This window comes from Eutrigla gurnardus (assembly GCF_963514095.1).
Source record: "Eutrigla gurnardus genome assembly, chromosome: 18".
NCBI lineage: Eukaryota > Metazoa > Chordata > Actinopteri > Perciformes > Triglidae > Eutrigla > Eutrigla gurnardus.
Window position 1 is genome coordinate 13,012,994 of NC_139929.1, and position 12,524 is coordinate 13,025,517.

Here is a 12,524-nt window from a genome sequence, read left to right on the forward strand (position 1 = left end):
GAGAGAGAGAGAGAGAGAGAGAGAGAGAGAGAGAGAGAGAGAGAGATTTACACATTTAAATCCTTAAAGTTCTTAAAGTTTTGGCCGTAGCCATTTTATTATTTTCTGCACTAGAAACCTTTGAAAGGTGGAACGGATATTAAGCTAATTGTACATAGGGTGGGATTACAATTTACATGTCCATCACCTAAAAATACTTTTCCCCAAGTAGGTGAATCAACCTCACAGTACAAACACTTGAATATTTAATTAAATCATTAGGCTAGTTATTTTCCTTCTTCCATTCATTGTGAATGAGGCTGGACCAAAGGCTGGGAGGTGAGGCTAAAGGTAATGCTAATGCTGTACGAGCCCAGTAAAATGCAATGAATATATGTGATTATTTGAATTCTATACTCTGAAGTCAAACTTTTTTTGTTTCATGTGCCACTGAGTTCTCTATACATCCAAGCAAGAGATATGTGGTGGAGGTAAGTTCAATCAAACTAACCAAGACATTTTTAGGCAACGGCACTTTGTGTTGCATTCCCTGTATGAAAGGTGCCTTATAAATAAATAAAATTGAATTGAACCAAAATATTAGTTACCTAAATTACAACCCCAAGACCGGACAATGACAGTAGCGACTTATGCAAGTAGCCCCGCCCTAAATCCATCCATCCATCCATTGTCTTCCGCTTATCCGGGACCGGGTCCTAAATCATACCCTGCTTTGTGGTCTTTTTGACCCTAAATGGAGCATATTAACTAAATGAACATGCTGGATTTAAGGGACTTGGAACTAGAGATTGACACCATAAACTCACGTTTACAATGTTTACTGAGATAATGAATCAAGTGAGACTTCTTTTTGCAATCAGAGGAGTCACCCTCTGATGGACAGCAGAGAGAATGCAGGTGTAAGGCACTTCAATTTTGGCTTCACTTTTCTAAAGGTCGACTTAAGGTTATTGGTTAAAAGGATTTTATCCACGGCCAAACAAAAACAGGATGGTGTCCAATCTTGATATTCCAAGAAGAGCTAAAATGTAAACTAAAAGAGGAAACTAAAACTGGGTAATGGAATGAGAACAAAAGCTCAACTTGCATACTGTTTACTGGAAAACTGTATACTGTCTACATTTTCCTTAATGAGAGGTTTTGCTCACACATTCCAACATAGATGCACATAAATGTGCTGCAATACTTTTTTCCATTTGGCCTTAATTTGCACACGTACAGAAGTAGTTGGTAGTAAAGTCGTTTTCTCCAGCAGAATGTTCTATCCTCAGTCAGACGTAACTAATTCACGGGGTCTCCGACGCCTTCAGCCTTCAGGCTTCAACTTTAAGATTGGTTTCCTTTAAAAGAAGGACACAGAAAAACTGTTTATATTCATGTGGATTCCATGCAGACTTGCTCCTGGCCTGAACCCTCCCCTCTTCTTCCAGCAGATAGCAGTTTTCTTTGAGGAAAGCTGTGATGGGAGAGGAGATAACATGTTGCCGTCAGGATGAGGAGGAAGCCGCTGACTACTGGCCATCCGGACAGGCCCTGACATGCTCTGTCTGTGAGCCTGCACCGCAAAATGCACTTCCAACAAACCACTTGGTCTAGTTTCCACCCCTAGAAGGAGATGTTTTACCATCAGACTCACAACGGACATTTACAAAATACCACGGATGCAGGAACCGGTACCCCATCCTTTTTATTCCTTGCTTTCCTTGCACCCACAATGCAACTTGGCCACTGACAGTTCGGTCAAAGATTCAGGTGTGTCATGCTAGTTGCAGCTAATATAATACTAGATGAGGGAGGGGGCTACAGAGCCCTAGTTAGCTCACATCTCTCTAACTCCACACCCCCACATTTTTTCAGTCTCAAACTTGAAGTGTTCAGCTTCAACTGGCGCTGACTCAAGTGACATCACTTGAGGACATTTATCTGACTTCACGCACAGCTCACCCTGGAGAAACAAGAGGTTTTATACAAGTTTTTGTGTGTAAAATCGGGTCCCCTTCTCCCCGTTGTCATACAAAATGCCTACCCTGTGGTAAATCTGCACCAATAAATTCAAATGTTTTAGGGTGTAATTCAAGACGGAATGACTTGTGACACGTTAGTCTCTTTGTCTGTGCTTGTGTGAGTGTGTGTGTCTACAGCGTGTGTGTGAGAAAAGTGGCGCTGGTTGAGAGGATTGGAGGCAGCAGTTGGTGCAGATTCCTCTTTTCCCTGGAGCCGAATGTGGCTGTGTGACGGGAAGGTGAATTTGGAGGTGGGGTTTTGGGCGGTTGGGGCCCACAGGCAGAAAGCAGGGACCCCTGGAGAAACAGTGGCTCCCTCTGTGATCAGACAAGAATCCCAGTGCCCACCACCCTCCAACGCCCCCTTACCACTCTCTGTAACTCTACCCCAGAGATAACCATCACACCCTGGGCCTTCAACGTACTCCGCCTGCCCCTCATGACCCCCCTTCTGCCCCGGGGTCACCTAGGAGGGGGCAACACTTTCACATCAATGCGGGCCTGTCTGGAAGCCTCGCATAGCTCCACTGGAGCCGATAACTGACTCACACATTTACACCGTCTTTGTTTTAAAGCCTGCCTGCCTCGGTCATGTGCGCTCCTAGAAAAAGTCTGTTAACGCAGCGTCTGTGTTTATATGAGGTTCGCTCGCTTGACGGAATACAGCAGTTGTCATTGTGATGACATGATTACAGTGGCTATATGATTGCACTGCTATGAAAATGGGAAGCCATATTTTGGTCCTCGACTTCTGATGAGAAAGCAGTAATTGGGCTAATGTGGAGGGGAAAGCTTCTTTTGAGTGTTTATCACAAGGGGGTTAGGACCTGTTTGCAGCGATTGGGTATCGTGTGGGTCCAAATCTAAATATTTGTCCGACCCGGCCCTCATCATACATCAGAGAGGAGCTTACGGAAAAAAAGCCACAGTGTCTAAAAATATATTGGGTGCGTTAGTGTGGTCGGGAGAGCACTTTAGAGCTGAGTGGCATGATACTTCCCGCTCCTGCTGTTCCTTGCAAACACATAAACCCTCAAATGAAACGCATGTCGGCGGGCAGACAGCCTGTGGTTCGTCTGAGTAAAAGGTCAAAGACAAACCTATAGCTGCCTCTAAGTCTAACCCATAAACACACACGACGCACACACGTAGAGCAGGGGCAGACTATATTCAACATTCAACATCTCTGACAGATAGCACTCTGTAATGCTGTGGTGCAGATGAGCTCAAATATACACAAATGTGACACAAATACAGATATTTCTGTGTCGCATTTTCAATACATTTTGGCTTTTGGTCAACGTTTTAGGTCACTGAAAACGGAGCTCTTGTAAAACTCGACGATTTCAGAAATTCAGTTTTCAGTGTTCACACGCAGACATGGAAAACAGAGTTTTGGCTTATAATGTCAGTGTTGTGAGGTGTTAGTAATGTGCTTCAGGGTTTTCTTCTAGACAGAGAATTTTTTTTCAACCATGCTTGTGTGGGCGGGATTTCTTTTTTTTTTTTATAGGAAAAAACGGCTTCAGAAAAATGTATGTGTGAGTAGGTCAGCAGTAGTGATGGAACTTATATTGCACATTTAACTTTGTGGTGCTGCAGCCTTTATATTATTTGGTGGCCGTGTGTGTTGTGCACTAATTTTATTTGTTTTCATGGTGGACACTCAAATGAAACGCATCCACGTGACTATGTAATGATCAGAGCTGTTGTGCCATATGTCCCAAAGCCAACTTAACATTTTTATTGCCTTAACCTAACTACGTAGTTATTTTAAGGCTATCCATGACATTTTTCCTAAACCTAAATCGGTGGTTTTCTTGCTTAAATCGAATGCGGTGCAGGCACTAAAGATGCTTTCAACTGAAATGCATTAGTTTTAATGTTGTGGTGAGCAAATCAGCAGATTTCAATTTTTTGACAATTTCACGAACTGTCGTGGAATTGTGTTGGATATGAGCCTTGGGAAGTCAATGCACAGAATGTGGCAGTTGGGAAAACTATTAAATTGTCTCCAGTGAGAAATGGCAACCGCTGCTAATTTCTTGGTGGGACTATGGCAAAATGATTTGCGCCTATAGGCACAAGTAGCCCCACCCTAGCACTGCCATATGCCTTGAGGCAAAACTGTTTATCAAAAAGAAGAGAAGAAAACAATGTGCAAGCTCAAGAATGATCCATTAAAGTTCAATATCCACCACAATACAAATAACTGGCATCTGAGCATGTCTGCCTGTGCTGCCTGGGAAATGGAACAATTTTAAAAACCAAGAAAAATACTCCCAAGAAAGTCAATATGAGCAGGGAGCCGGTGGAAGACGATTGCATATAAAACTAATCCATAAAGTTTAATTTACATGAACCACTAAGTGAAATGTCAGTCCTTGACATGTGAAATGACAGATGGTATTTGGCAGGTGAGCTGAGGTCTGTGGCCACTCAGACAACACACACACAAACACACACACACACACACACACACACACACACACACACACACACACACACACACACACACAGGGAGGGACCTGCAGGTTGTTTGCCCTACAACTGGTAATTGCTTTAGTTCCCCGCCATAAAAGCAATAAAGCCCTATCGCTAGGTAAATAAAGCTGACTCATTACCGCTGAGGAGTGCTGTAAATATTTCCCAATTATCAATAGTCCAGCAGGGTGGCGTCCAGCGTGCACCCATTTCCCAGCATGTCATCATAAAACTGATGCTATAGCAACTAATAGCTGGTGGATAAGATACTCCTGCATTCCTTTCCTCGTGGAGCTCCTCTTTGCTCTTTAAGGGGAAAATGGGAATAATTTGTGGAATGAAATGTAATGTTGTTCTGCACTCACACACACATTACACAGCCCCGCTGTCTCAGGCTGAATGGACAGCGAACCACTCAAAGCGAGATCGGGTTTCTGTTTGTGTTGGTTTCATTGTGTCCTACATGGGATGGTCGTGTAATTGCTCAGGAACAATACACAGTGAGTTGGCTGAATAAACGCGATGCCGGTTTGAGTTGCGGAACCTTTATGTTTGGATCGCGCCGTTTGCTTGCAGTCAAAGCCAGGGTTGAGATCGTAAACAGGCTCGGTCACAGCGCAACAAAAAACCCACAGAGAAGTGCTGACTCCGGGCTGCCAACTCATCTAATGCAATCATAATGTTTTCTCTCAAAAGAGTCCTGCTGTTGCTACACTTGAAAAACTCCCCTCATTATTCTTCGGCTTGATCTCGCCTCTTGGGTTTTTTCTCTCTCTAGAAATAGAAACTAAGTTGTGCTTTTGAATGGAACTAAATGTCAACTATACGGACGGAGTGGAAAAACAAGTATGTTTGGAGCAGCAGCATTTTGCCGGTATTATATGAGATAATGTTTAAAAACTATTTATGTCCAATGGGAATTTAATTGAACAATTTTGTCTCAAGGGCAAAATTCTTACAAATCGCAATTGTATAACATCTTACAGCAGGAGTGTAATACGGCTTCACAATTTTATAAAATGACAATAAAATGACAACAATTCATGTGTCATGACACATCTAATGCGAAATGCAATGGCACTGAGAGCTGGTTAAAGGCTTGAGATGTGGTAAATATATATTGAATATTGTGGCAGAATTTGGTAAAAAAATAAAGCAAGATGGGATTGTACAAAGCTTGTCTCATCGGTCCCTTTGACTCCTCTTTTATAATAATTAGAGGAACATTTTAAGCCAAGCTCCAAATCTGGAAGATTAAGTAAATACACTGTTAGAGATCCTGTGAGACTGTGTTCAGTAGATTAAAGGGAGTTTGAAAGAGGGGCTCTCCTCCCGGGACTTTTTCTGAATCTATAAAAACATCAACAAAGTGCCTCCTTTGGATTTCAATCATTTCACATCCTGTTTGGGTTTTTTTTTTTTTTACATTTAATAGTGGACCATTGGATCAACATTTTGTACAGATATTCAAGATCCCCAGAGGATCCATGCTGACTTTGGTGATCACCTGACGTTTCGTTGGGCACCACCATGAGGTTAGTATCTTTAGTTTTTACTGACAAATCTAAATACGGTATGAATTGCTGTGAAATGTCATGGTCTCCAGAGGATGAGTAATACATGTCCTATTCCCATCATTCTCAACTGTACTTAGTGAAGTGCTACTTATTGCTAAAACAGAACTAAGTTGATGAACATGGTAACCATTATACCAGTTTAACATTAGCATGTTAGCAATGTCATTGTTAGCATGCTAATGTTACTAGTACTACTATGTAAATACCGTTGGTAAAGACTGTACAGCCAGATCTGTTAGCATGGCTGTAGACTCTAGATATTTATTTTACTTTGTTTATTTTTGACACATCTTCTCATTATGTCTTCTTCTGTAACCCTGAATTTATGTAAAGATCAATTAGTTACACACAACGACAGGATGGGATCTGAAAACGGGTTTTGCATTGCACATATTAGTGCTAGCTAAACATCTATTAATTGGCTTTCAAATGCTTTTCATATGTTTCTCTAGCTTTTTGGCACTTGATTTGTTCTTCAGCAACTCCCATCCAACATGCTAAAACAAATACACAACCATTATTGTTGACCCCGCTCAGCTTCTCATTAAAAAAAAATGCTGCAAAGAGAAATGCATGCCACATGAAAATCAGCTCCATACAGGCCAATAGATTTTGACATCAAAGCTTTTACACAAGAAGCATTTCTTTGACACATTGTTGACTCTTTCAGAATCCCGGTTTCAGCTTGCGGCAGCAGCATTTTATGTATTTTTTACTTTCCAGTAGATGTTGGAGCAGAGTTTAATTGCCGCATGATTCATGCTTGTTCTGCATTCCCAGGGCTGTGTATTAAATGCTTCATTAGACAGGGCCAAGTGAACATTAGTTTCCAAAATCACTCCTCGCCCTCTCATCCCCCCAGGCACTGGATTGGTTGGGTGTGATGTCTGCTTCTGGCTGCGTGCCCGCTGTGTCATATGGACAGATTAGTAGTATGTTTTTGTGTCTAGAAAAACACGTCTAATTGTTTATTCTTTAAATGTCATCAGGTACAGATTTACTCCCAACTATTAATTTTGTATTGAAGCTATTAAAAGCGTAGGCGAACTGTGGTGTCTTTTGTTCCTCAGGAAGTACCGTCCCCGAAAATCTCCTCAGGCGCTTACAACGGCAATTTAATTTCCCGCTGTCTTTTGGAGATGTCTGTCACCCTGGGAGTGTTTTTCGGCAGCAATTTTACAAGAAACGGTGTTGAGCAACTGTCAGAGGTAATTTCTATTAATTATCCTCACCTCTCCTTAAAGCTAATCACCGCTGAGAGCGTCTCTTTGCCAGTTGTGACATGTTCAGATCCAATTCACAGTTCACATGCAGTGAGGGAAGTTGACTTTTTGAGAGATGTCATTGTAAAACCAAACCTGGAGCACGTTTAGAAATAGCTTCCCTGCTGAAGCATCTTCCCTTAAACCTTATGAGTCAGCAATAGATTGAAGGTAATACAGTTGGAAAATTTCTGTCATTATTTGTTTGGGGTATAAATTAAGAACTCTAAACAAAACTAAGCAAGCTAAACACATCCATTGTGTGTTGGCAGCACGGCTGGTGGCCTTTTAACTAACATGGATAATTACACTTTATTTCTCCTCTGTAATATACAATAAAGACGTTAACCCGCCCTGAAAGAGTGCTGAGAAAACAGTCGGACTAAACCAACTTCTCTCATGTAGCAAAGGGTATGTTATCACATTTACATGACTTCAATGAAACTGTTATAAAAGCTTGACTTATCCATGCACAGACATATAAAGATACTCATGAAAGGCATATACACTTATAATAGGACTGCTAATTTTATTGGCCTACAGCAGAGCGGAGTGTTAACTCAACACCTACTGTAGTTTATTCAACCACAGAGTTGAGCAAAATGATCTCAGTTGAGTTGTTTGGATAGAGCCAAGACACTTTATATTTAGTTAGCTAGTGGCATGATTCTCTAGGGGCAGCAATGTTAGTCTGTCGGTTGCACCGACACTTTGGTCCAGACTGAAATATCTCAACAGCTATTGGATGGATTGCCATGAAATGCTGCACGGTCACTCTGTTAATCCTTTCATCAGGTCAAAATTAAAATTACTTCAATACTTTGGTTTTTGACCAAACACCTAAAAAAAAAAACCCTGAATGATATTTGTGTTGAATGGTTAATAGCATATATTAGCAAGCTAACACTAAACTAAGATAATAAAAACAATATACAACATATTGAATCCCATTTACTATGTGTCTTATTTAGCATCTTTGGGCAATGGCCAATATTTCTGGGATATTGGTGAAGCCAGCAGATATAGGCATTCAGAACTCCATTTAGAAAAAAAACATTAAAAAAGGTGCTTGCTTGTCTTCTTGCAGACTGATCTAACAAACCATGACCCATGTCATTTTTCTGCATAATTGTGTTGTGTACAGCTCATTGAAATTCACAGAGCATCTCTGGATGATGTCATGAACCAGACAGCATTTGGTTTCACGGTATATCTGAGACTTTCACAACATGTACAAAGCAGCGATAGTGTTATTTCATCCATGATGGATGAATCCTTGTTGGTGTCTACCTGGAGGTAAATCCCCCTCCGTCATCTCTGCCGCGTCATACAAAAGTAACGCAAATCAACACAAATTATCTTGCTAATGAACCAAGTCATCCTGCGGTCTTTCCCTTTGCTCAGCCTGCCTCACAGTTGTCGTTCTGTTTATTACCATCAAGGTAGAAGCACAATGTATCACTTCTTCCACAAAATGTGCTCCAGAACGTTGGATTTACGCTTAAAGTATATCAATGATAATCACGTTATTATGCAACATTTTTAGCACGTATGATACCTTTGCAACACAAAAGTTCATGAAGCTGCTGACTTTTGAATGAAAATACTTATTTCGTTTTCACCCCAAACAATCACACACACACACACACACACACACACACACAGAGAGACAGCCAGCTGACTGAGGCAGACTGAGGGACTGGGGCCGGTGGTTGTGTTGGTGCCGGGGGCCCCGGCGGGTTTGTTTGTGGTTTGTTTGCCGGGGTGGTGGGGGAGGGGGGGGGGGGGTTACCCACAGCGCTCTCTCTGGCACCAGACTGTCCCGAAGGAGAGAAAACAGCCTCTGTTCCTAGACGGATGCTGCTGCTTTGGGGATGTGGCAGGACGGTTATGTGAGAGGAAGACAGCGGGGGCTTAAGAGATGGGACAGTCGGTCAGTTTACAAGTTCAGCGATTACAACATAGACACCACAATCACCCATGTGATGCCTTAAAGCGTCCTTGGATACTTCTTGGACACACTCTATGTCTAGATAATTAAATGAGAAGACTTGTGTTTTGGTATTAAAATAAAATAAACATTGTGAATGATTTACTTTTGATAGTCAGAAGGTCCATGGTCTAACAGTGAGTGGTGTAAAAGACTAGACCCATGAACTGCATTATATATTGTATGAAAACCTTCATAAAACCTTCCTGGAAATACATTACAGTGCAAACCCTGTTGGTTACATTACTTACGATATGATTTCAACATTTATGATGTGAGATACAGTCAAGACAGTTTCAGATTAAAGTGATTATATAGGCCGAAATAGCTTCACTAACGATTTTAAATATTAATTTCTATCATCGTCGTCAGACTCCAGCTATTATCCACTTGGTCTGCCTCCACTATGATTTATTATTCCGTTTCCTAACAGAACCAGACAGGGCTCCACAAAATGAGCTTCCTAGTAATTGTCTTCCGACATGGCGGGGGCCAAGAGTCGGCTTCAAAATATAAATATGCTGTAATAATGGCTTTGAAAACACACCGAATTATAAAATAGACTCATCACAGAGGCCCAGATATCATATGGACTGCAGCTGAGACGGCGGCGGAAAGAGAGAGAGAGAGAACAAAGTGAACGCAAGTGAGAGTGAGAACAAGAGACAGACATCCGACACGAGAAAAAAAATGTTTGAGAAAGCGTGCAAACAAGGAAGTAGCAGACAGAGAGAGCTTGTATGGGCTAATGAGCAAAAATGGTAAACATTTACATTCAAAGGAGCCAAGATTATTTTTTTTTCTGAAATTCTTTCCATTGCAGGGTCAGAAATAATAAAGTAATCTTTATGTTAAAGTTTGATTCTTTTATCCCCTTTTGATCTGAATGTGTCTGTCAAGTCAGCTTTGTAGTCACAAATCAATCTACAAAGGAGCCTACTGTACAATATATTACAGTTTTTGACAAACCAGGATTTACATTTATTGGAGAACTGGAAATATGACTCATAGGTATTAACAAGGTCTTAAAAGAGAAACCTCACACGTGAAAATGAGCCAAAGAACAGTTTGGCATAACCAAAACCGTATTAATTATGATTCATAACACAAACGCGGACCAAATGCCTGAAAGTGACATTTGATCGAACACTGAGCAGTGGGAACATGATGTGTTTGCTCAGTGCTTTGATTTATAGCAGGGCGTTTGTTTTCATGTCACAAATATGGGTTTTAAGACTAGATATTGATCACAGTGAGTTTGTTAATGTCGGATCATCTATGGGCTACATGGGTTGGGAAACTGCATCACACTGTTGAGCAGAGCTTCAGATATTGTTGCTGATGCCTCCTCTTCTGTGGCCCACCTGACCTGTGGTGTTCCCCAAGGCTCCATTCTTGGCCCCCTTTTTGTTCTCCGCCGAGTCCGCTGGAGAAGGTGGGTCTCGGTCTGCTTTTAAGAGTCTGGTGTGGCTTGTTTGTGGTTGGGAAGCAAACAAATTAACCACAGGATGTCACGACAGCAGATTTAGCATGATTTCAATAGCTAAACTTATAACAAATCTACCTGTCAATTCTGAAATCTGTTCAGCAATATGGTCTTATAATGTTTCTGTATGAGGCCATCTATATAAGCACATGTGGGTAGGTTTTAAAACTGCTGTCATGTCCATTCCGTGTACTTTATTAAGTCATCAAGTCATTACTGTGCAGACGCCTCCTTTTTGTCCGGTCTCGACCTGGTAGTCATTATTCAAAACATGCACTCAATTTGCATTATTATAATTCTTTTAATCAATTATTACTTTGTGACACCAAAGAACATGAAACTACACATCAGAAACATGAAATTGCTGCATTACTCAGGGCAGTCACCAGAATTTGAATTCCCATGAGGGTACTGCCAGCTGATGATTCAGGATAACAATAGCCCAAACTGTCCAAACTTTTCTGGCCGTCTGTATAACTTTATTCTTACTCCATTTTGGTCTTTTGTAAACTGGATTGGAACTAAAATGCCACAATGTATCATTATTTTTGCCTGTCCTGTATTGTACTGTATTGCATTCAAGGTTAAGCCAAAAAAACAATTCCTTCATTTAGTACAAAACTCATAAATTGTAAGAGATCAAGATCACATCACCCCGTACTTGGCTTTACTGGTTGCCAGTCAGTTTTGGAGTATTAACTTTACTATTTACTGCAAGGTATTTCTGTGTTGGCGCCTAGTAACATTGCTGAATTGCTGCTCAGCCTTTATTGATGTTATCCCAATGTAGTTTAGAAATGTGTTATTTATCCTTTTATTTCACTGTTTTGTTCTACGTTAAGGATTTTACAGGTATGTTATTGTTGGTTTTATGCCCATATTTTGTTGCTGATATATACTGAATATTCTTTTTTGATTTCATTTTTAGATCATACAACATGTCCCTAAAACATTTGACCATAATAACCAGCCCTGATTGGGTGCATGTACATTCTTCCCTGCGTTATTCTCATGCACAACTTCAAAGATCAAAGTGCCGACGTTCTTTGGCAAAAGTGGATCGAAGTTGTTTCTTTGGGATGGGTGTGGACGCGGAATAAATGCTGATTCACGAAATCATAATTTTTGTACACCTGCTCTTTTGTAAACATGTCAATCAAACCACGCTGCTGATCCCTTAATTTCACACACTTCAACAGCTCCTGCCTGCACGGCTTCAAAATAAAACTCACAGTCAACAAAATGACTAAAATTCCATTAATATTTCAAGGCAGAGGCTTTTCTTAATGGGAGCATTTCAGTGTGTGTGCCAGGGAGATTAATTGCCTGGATAAAAGATACTTTATTTTCAAATCTTTCTTTCAACACTGACTGTATTTCAACCTAGTAGTTGACATTGCTCAAGCATCCACATGAGGAAATGAGATATGCAAACATTTATTCATTGAAATTGAAAGTTCTGCCAAAGAGTGATGTATTTTGGGGTTTTACAAATAATCCAATCATGGGAGTAATCTTTTATACTGTACGAGAGGATGTTTTTGTCATGTCTGTCTAAACTAATTAAATCTACTTTTTTTGATTTACAATTCTTGTTTCTCCCTTTAAGCTGTGTCATGGGGCTATGCTGTGCCATCCTCTTCGAGGAGGGAAATCTTTTAATTCAGGACCACAAACTCAGTGTTTACTCAGAATAGCAGATGATTAGCTTGATGGTAATGC

At 40.7% G+C, this 12,524-nt stretch overlaps 1 protein-coding gene and 1 long non-coding RNA gene across 2 annotated transcripts in view; one reads left to right on the plus strand and one right to left on the minus strand.

The window, feature by feature from the left end:
- Positions 1-12,524, minus strand: part of thtpa (thiamine triphosphatase) — a gene marked incomplete at its 5' end in the record, with an annotated part of 479,666 nt that overhangs the window by 196,179 nt on the left and 270,963 nt on the right. The gene's annotated exons all lie outside the window — the stretch shown is intronic.
- On the plus strand, positions 1,441-7,233 carry LOC311028606. Its single transcript, XR_014598740.1, has 3 exons — positions 1,441-1,752; positions 5,923-6,022; positions 7,135-7,233. It is a non-coding gene; the product is annotated as an uncharacterized lncRNA (long non-coding RNA).